Source organism: Nerophis lumbriciformis, linkage group LG24, assembly GCF_033978685.3.
Source record: "Nerophis lumbriciformis linkage group LG24, RoL_Nlum_v2.1, whole genome shotgun sequence".
NCBI lineage: Eukaryota > Metazoa > Chordata > Actinopteri > Syngnathiformes > Syngnathidae > Nerophis > Nerophis lumbriciformis.
Window position 1 is genome coordinate 35,381,462 of NC_084571.2, and position 7,582 is coordinate 35,389,043.

Sequence of the window (7,582 nt, forward strand, 5' to 3'; positions counted from 1 at the left end):
GAAGTTGTAATTATGAGTGTATTGTATCAGAAAATACCTCAGTTTTGTAAATATTATAAGAACATTAACCCTAATGTTTATTTCAACTTTCTTTTGACATTTCAGATCAACTCTCGCAGCAAAATCAAGCCTAAATATTGCTCTTCTTAAAGGGCGTCTATAGGGTGATTTGTCGCCCTCTTCTGTTTATAGTGAGAACAGCATATTAATATGAGTAAGTAGGGTACTCTGAATAATAAACAAAAATATTTTGAGCTTTATTTTTGTATAATAGGCTATTACTGAAGTAGTAATTCTGAGTGTATAATATCAGAAAATACTTCAATTTTGAAATTTTTATAAGAAAATTAACCCTAATGTTTATTTCAACTTTCTTTTGACATTTCAGATCAACTCTCGCAGCAAAATCAAGCTTAAATATTGCTCTTCTTAAAGGGCGTCTATACAGTGATTTGTCGCCCTCTTGTGTTTATAATGAGAACAGCATATTAATATAAGTAAGTAGGGTACTCTGAATAATAAACGATAATACTATGAGCTTTATTTTTGTATATTAGTCTATTACTGAAGTTGTAATTATGAGTGTATTGTATCAGAAAATACCTCAGTTTTGTAAATATTATAAGAACATTAACCTTAATGGTTATTTCAACTTTCTTTTGACATTTCAGATCAACTCTCGCAGCAAAATCAAGCCTAAATATTGCTCTTCTTAAAGGGCGTCTATACGGTGATTTGTCGCCCTCTTGTGTTTATAGTGAGAACAGCATATTAATATAGTAAGTAGGATACTTTGAATAATAAACGAAAACATTTTTAGCTTTATTTTTGTATAATAGGCTATTACTGAAGTTGTAATTATGAGTGTATTGTATCAGAAAATACCTCAGTTTTGTAAATATTATAAGAACATTAACCCTAATGGCTATTTCAACTTTCTTTTGACATTTCAGATCAGCTCTCGCAGCAAAATCAAGCCTAAATATTGCTCTTCTTAAAGGGCGTCTATAGGGTGATTTGTCGCCCTCTTGTGTTTATAGTGAGAACAGCATATTAATATAGTAAGTAGGGTACTTTGAATAATAAACGAAAATATTTTTAGCTTTATTTTTGTATAATAGGCTATTACTGAAGTTGTAATTATGAGTGTATTGTATCAGAAAATACCTCAGTTTTGTAAATATTATAAGAACATTAACCCTAATGTTTATTTCAACTTTCTTTTGACATTTCAGATCAACTCTCGCAGCAAAATCAAGCCTAAATATTGCTCTTCTTAAAGGGCGTCTATAGGGTGATTTGTCGCCCTCTTGTGTTTATAGTGAGAACAGCATATTAATATGAGTAAGTAGGGTACTCTGAATAATAAACAAAAATATTTTGAGCTTTATTTTTGTATAATAGGCTATTACTGAAGTAGTAATTCTGAGTGTATAATATCAGAAAATACTTCAATTTTGAAATTTTTATAAGAAAATTAACCCTAATGTTTATTTCAACTTTCTTTTGACATTTCAGATCAACTCTCGCAGCAAAATCAAGCTTAAATATTGCTCTTCTTAAAGGGCGTCTATACAGTGATTTGTCGCCCTCTTGTGTTTATAATGAGAACAGCATATTAATATAAGTAAGTAGGATACTTTGAATAATAAACGATAATACTGAGCTTTATTTTTGTATAATAGAATACTACTGAAATAGTAATTATTAATAAATCATATCAGACAAGACCTCCCTTTTGTAAATATTATGATAAGCAAGTTAACCATGAGACTATTTCAACTTTCATTTAAAATATCAGAGTAGCGCAAGCATCCAAAATGAGAAATCAGGGCCAAATCAGTGCCTTTTTTGTAAAAGAGCGTATATATGGTGATTTGTCGCCCTCTTGTGTGTATAATGAGAACAGCATATTGGCCTTTTGGGTTTTTGTGCCATCCATTTGCCTTTTTAAAGCATTGCATGGATTCAATTATTTAAGATGTCAATAAATGTCTCAATCAAAAAATATTAATATAAGTAAATAGAGTACTTTGAATAATACACGATAATACTATGAGCTTTATTTTTGTATAGTAGGCTACTACTGAAGTTGTAATTGTGAGTGTATTGTATCAGAAAATACCTCAGTTGTGTAAATATTATGATAAGCAAATTAACCCTAATGACTATTTCAACTTTCTTTTGACATTTTGGATCAACATGTTGAATAGAGAAACTGGCAATTGTGATGTATCATGTTGTATGCATGCATGTTCCAAATAAACTCAAACTCAAACACTCGCATTCAAAATCAGAAGCAAAATCAAACCTAAATATTGCTTTTCTTAAAGGGCGTATATACGGTATATATATATATGTCACCCTCTGGTGTTTATAATGAGAACAGTATTTTAATACAAGTAACTACGTAATAAACGATAATACTATGAGCTTTATTTTTGTATAATAGGTTATTACTAAAGTTGTAATTATGAGTGTATTATATCAGAAAATACCTCAGTTTTGTCATTATGATAAGCAAATTAACCCTAATGGCTATTTCAACTTTCTTTTGACATTTCAGATCAACTCTCGCAGCAAAATCAGAAGCACAATCAAGCCTAAATATTCCATCCATCCATCCATTTTCTACCGCTTATTCTCTTTGGGGTCGCGGGGGGCGCTGGAGCCTATCTCAGCTACAATCGGGCGGAAGGCGGCGTACACCCTGGACAAGTCGCCACCTCATCGCAGGGCCAACACAGATAGACAGACAACATGCACACTCACATCCACACACTAGGGCCAATTTAGTGTTGCCAATCAACTTATCCCCAGGTGCATGTCTTTGGAAGTGGGAGGAAGCCGGAGTACCCGGAGGGAACCCACGCAGTCACGGGGAGGACATGCAAACTCCACACAGAAAGATCCCGAGCCCGGGATTGAACCCAAGACTACTCAGGACCTTCGTATTGTGAGGCAGATGCACTAACCCTTCTGCCACAGTCAGGGCCGGCCCGTGGCATAGGCCGTATAGGCAAATGCTAAGGGCGCCGTCCATCAGGGGTCGCCACGCCAGTGCCACAAATGTTGGAGAAAAAAAAAAAAAGTTGGTACTATTATTTCTAAATACAAAAAATAATCCCACGTTAATTAAAATGCAAAGTAAAGCCTGTATAATAGAAATATTATTTGTTACAACATTACGCCCCCCTCCCCGACCCCCCTTTCCCCCCGCACGGTGCGCCCCCTCCCTTCCCGTATCATGACTCTTTTTGGACGTCACCACATCAAAAAATCAACAGAAGATGTCAAAACGGCCAAAACTGTCAGGTGCCCAGGGAAGAAAAAAAAGAAAAGAAGAGGAGGAGTAACGAGAAAAGACAGAGGTAGCAGGTAGGTAACGTTAGCCTACATGAAATTATTTGGCCGTTACAGAATGTGATAGTAACCTGGCTTTTTAGCATTAAGCTAATGTTACATGATTCGGCAATTGCTAATCAATAAATAGCTAGTTCTGTTTTAACGTCGGGTTAATATTGTGGAGGGGGCTAAATTGTTATGGAAAATAATAATGTAACGTTAGGTAATTACAGTACTCCCACCATACATACCTCAGGGACATTTGTATTAGATCTTTTAAGCAGGGGGTTTTTGTTTACATTGTTATTGCCTTCTGGTTAGCTAATGTTTGCCCTGCAGGTAATAGTCACTTTTCCACCCCTTTATATATTAGGTATAGTTGTAAGCCTAGTTGTTAAAGTGCACATCATTAATGTTAATTAAGCAATATGTATGTAAAAAATATTGTATTTCATATATTCATTTTTTATTTTTGCATTCATTTATTTATTCATATTTTTTTTTATCTTGTTAACTATTCTGATTGTTAATTTGCTTTCTTTAAGTAAAAAAAAAAAGGTCAAAGACAAAGCTATTCGGTTTCTTGTGAGTATATACACTTCACTGCCGATGTGGGGGGGCGCCACCTAAAATCTTGCCTAGGGCGCCAGATTGGTTAGGGCCGGGCCTGGCCACCGTGAAGCCCAGCCTAAATATTGCTCTTTTTAAATGGCGTCTATACGGTGATTTGTCGCCCTCTTGTGTTTATAATGAGAACAGCATTTTAATATAAGTAAGTAGGGTACTTTGAATAATAAACGGTAATACTATGAGCTTAATTTTTCTATAAAAGGCTATTACTGAAGTTGTAACTATGAGTGTATTGTATCAGAAAATATTTCAATTTTGTGCATATTATGATAAGAAAATTAACCCTTTCAAGTTTAACTATTTCAAGTGTCTTTTGACATTTTAGATCAACATGTTGAATATAGAAACTGGAAATTGTGATGTATCATGTTGTATGCATGCATGCATGTTCGAAATAAACTCAAACTCAAACTCAAACACTCGCATCCAAAAGCAAAAGCAAAATCAAACCTAAAAATATTGCTCTTCTTAAAGGGCGTCTATACGGGTATTTGTCGCCCTCTTGTGTTCACAATGAGAACAGCACGTTGAGACAAATAGGTACGGTACTTTGTAAAATAAACCCATCCATCCATTCGATAATACTATTATTGAAGTTTATTATTGTTACATTGTTATGTAATAATTATTGGTAATCACTCATAGATTAATAAATTATATACTTATATATCGTTCGAATACTTCATCTCCCTGGTGGTCTAGTGGTTAGGATTCGGCGCTCTCACCGCCGCGGCCCGGGTTCGATTCCCGGTCAGGGAACTACCTTTTGCGAATATGCCCGCCAGTCCTGACTTTTTTTGGTATCATTTACTACGTAAAAAAGCTAAAATATTGTATCAGCATGGTTATTCAACTAATGAGAAGTAAAATGAGAAGTAAAATCAAGTTTTAGATGCTACATTTACTGCGCGCTAAGGACCTCGGAGTTGACTCTTCCATTACAATTAATTTGGGAATCGGTGTCCTCTGTAGTAGACATTTGTATTTGGTACAAACCCGGAAAAGACCCAGAAGAGGCAGGTGATTATCGGCCGATAGCATTGACTTCAAATTTGGGCAAAGTTATGGAAACAATGATTAAGCCAGTCTTTTATTTAGAGTCAAATTAAATAATAAAAAACTACCAAAGTGGAATTCGAAAAGCATATAAACACAAACGACCCAGCAGTGCAGCTGGAAGAGGAAATTAGAAAAGAACAAATAAATAAGGTATCATTGCAATAAGTTTTGACGTATAGAAAGCATGTTGTGGAAACAGGGGCTGCTGATAAAATTAAAATTGGGATTACAGGAAAAATGTACAGATGCATATATACAAACCCCGTTTCCATATGAGTTGGGAAATTGTGTTAGATGTAAATATAAACGGAATACAATGATTTGCAAATCCTTTTCAACCCATATTCAATTGAATATGCTACAAAGACAAGATATTTGATGTTCAAACTCATAAACTTTTTTTTTTTGCAAATAATAATTAACTTAGAATTTCATGGCTGCAACACGTGCCAAAGTAGTTGAGAAAGGGCATGTTCACCACTGTGTTACATGGCCTTTCCTTTTAACAACACTCAGTAAACGTTTGGGAACTGAGGAGACACATTTTTTAAGCTTCTCAGGTGGAATTCTTTCCCATTCTTGCTTGATGTACAGCTTAAGTTGTTCAACAGTCCGGGGGTCTCTGTTGTGGTATTTTAGGCTTCATAATGCGCCACACATTTTCAATGGGAGACAGGTCTGGACTACAGGCAGGCCAGTCTAGTACCCGCACTTTTTTACTATGAAGCCACGTTGATGTAACACGTGGCTTGGCATTGTCTTGCTGAAATAAGCAGGGGCGTCCATGGTAACGTTGCTTGGATGGCAACATGTGTTGCTCCAAAACCTGTATGTACCTTTCAGCATTAATGGCGCCTTCACAGATGTGTAAGTTACCCATGTCTTGGGCACTAATACACCCCCATACCATCACAGATGCTGGCATTTCAACTTTGCGCCTATAACAATCCGGATGGTTCTTTTCCTCTTTGGTCCATAGGACACGACGTCCACAGTTTCCAAAAACAATTTGAAATGTGGACTCGTCAGACCACAGAACACTTTTCCACTTTATATCAGTCCATCTTAGATGAGCTCAGGCCCAGCGAAGCCGACGACGTTTCTGGGTGTTGTTGATAAACGGTTTTCGCCTTGCACAGGAGAGTTTCAACTTGCACTTACAGATGTAGCGACCAACTGTAGTTACTGACAGTGGGTTTCTGAATTGTTCCTGAGCCCATGTGGTGATATCCTTTACACACTGATGTCGCTTGTTGATGCAGTACAGCCTGAGGGATCGAAGGTCACGGGCTTAGCTGCTTACGTGCAGTGATTTCTCCAGATTCTCTGAACCCTTTGATGATATAATGGACCGTAGATGGTGAAATCCCTAAATTCCTTACAATAGCTGCTTGAGAAAGGTTTTTCTTAAACTGTTCAACAATTTGCTCACACATTTGTTGACAAAGTGGTGACCCTCGCCCCATCCTTGTTTGTGAATGACTGAGCATTTCATGGAATCTACTTTTATACCCAATCATGGCACCCACCTGTTCCCAATTTGCCTGTTATCAGTTTGAACATCAAATATGTTGTCTTTGTAGCATATTCAACTGAATATGGGTTGAAAATGATTTGCAAATTCCGTTAATATTTACATCTAACACAATTTCCCAACTCATATGGAAACGGGGTTTGTATTTATTTTATTATACACAGTATATATATATATATATACATATATATACATAAATAAAATATATACATAATGTATTTAAATAAGGATCTAAATCAATTTGATATCGAAATCACTACACTAATTTCCAACTATACGTTTACGCAGTTATTTCTACACGTAATTGCCGATCGCAATGTTTAAGTCTCCTTATTAATTTCATGCTAAATTGAAGAGGGTAGTTTGCCAACACCTGAGAATACAGTAAGTACAAACTGCGATAAAGCCACATTTTCGAGGCAGAGAGCGTAGATTGTGACATCATCTTTTGCATCCAAAATACCACTTCCGTTTGCATTGATTTAAGGAAGCTATCACAGACTAAAACAATGCATAACTTCAACTTTAACAACCCCCCCAGCCCCACATCAGACCCTGACGACAATGCAATATGAAGTATAAACGATAAAATATTGACTATTAAGCGTATGTAAAAGGTTGACTCCTACCTTGTTTCTTTGCGTGACAGTCTCCTTAAACTTTTGTAATCAATCAGAAATATCAAACGACTAAAATGCGGCAAAAATGGGGAAGTGTGGACGAAGTGTTTTGCTCGTAGCCATAGCACACGTAAACATGTTACATATAATCACAAAAACTTGCAACAGAGGGGAGGGAGTGGGAGCCACGGAGGCTAAAAAGCGCTACTCAGCCGTCCATCACCCGAAAGGGGAATCAAGCTGTGGTGAAGGCGTGGGGTGGGGGTGTGTGCATATGCCCATTGTCCAGGGTGTTGTGATGTTGTGTCTATAGGCCTGGAGCCGCTAACCATGCAATGTAAGCAAAGTTCAACTCAAAGGTGCAATGCATACTGTAAATGTAAACGGGTAAATA

General features: G+C 36.4%; 1 non-coding gene across 1 annotated transcript; it reads left to right on the forward strand.

Moving 5' to 3' along the window:
* The first annotated feature begins 4,662 nt into the window (after positions 1–4,662).
* On the forward strand, positions 4,663–4,734 carry trnae-cuc (transfer RNA glutamic acid (anticodon CUC)). Its single transcript has one exon. It is a non-coding gene; the product is annotated as a tRNA-Glu (tRNA).
* The last annotated feature ends 2,848 nt before the right edge of the window (positions 4,735–7,582 follow it).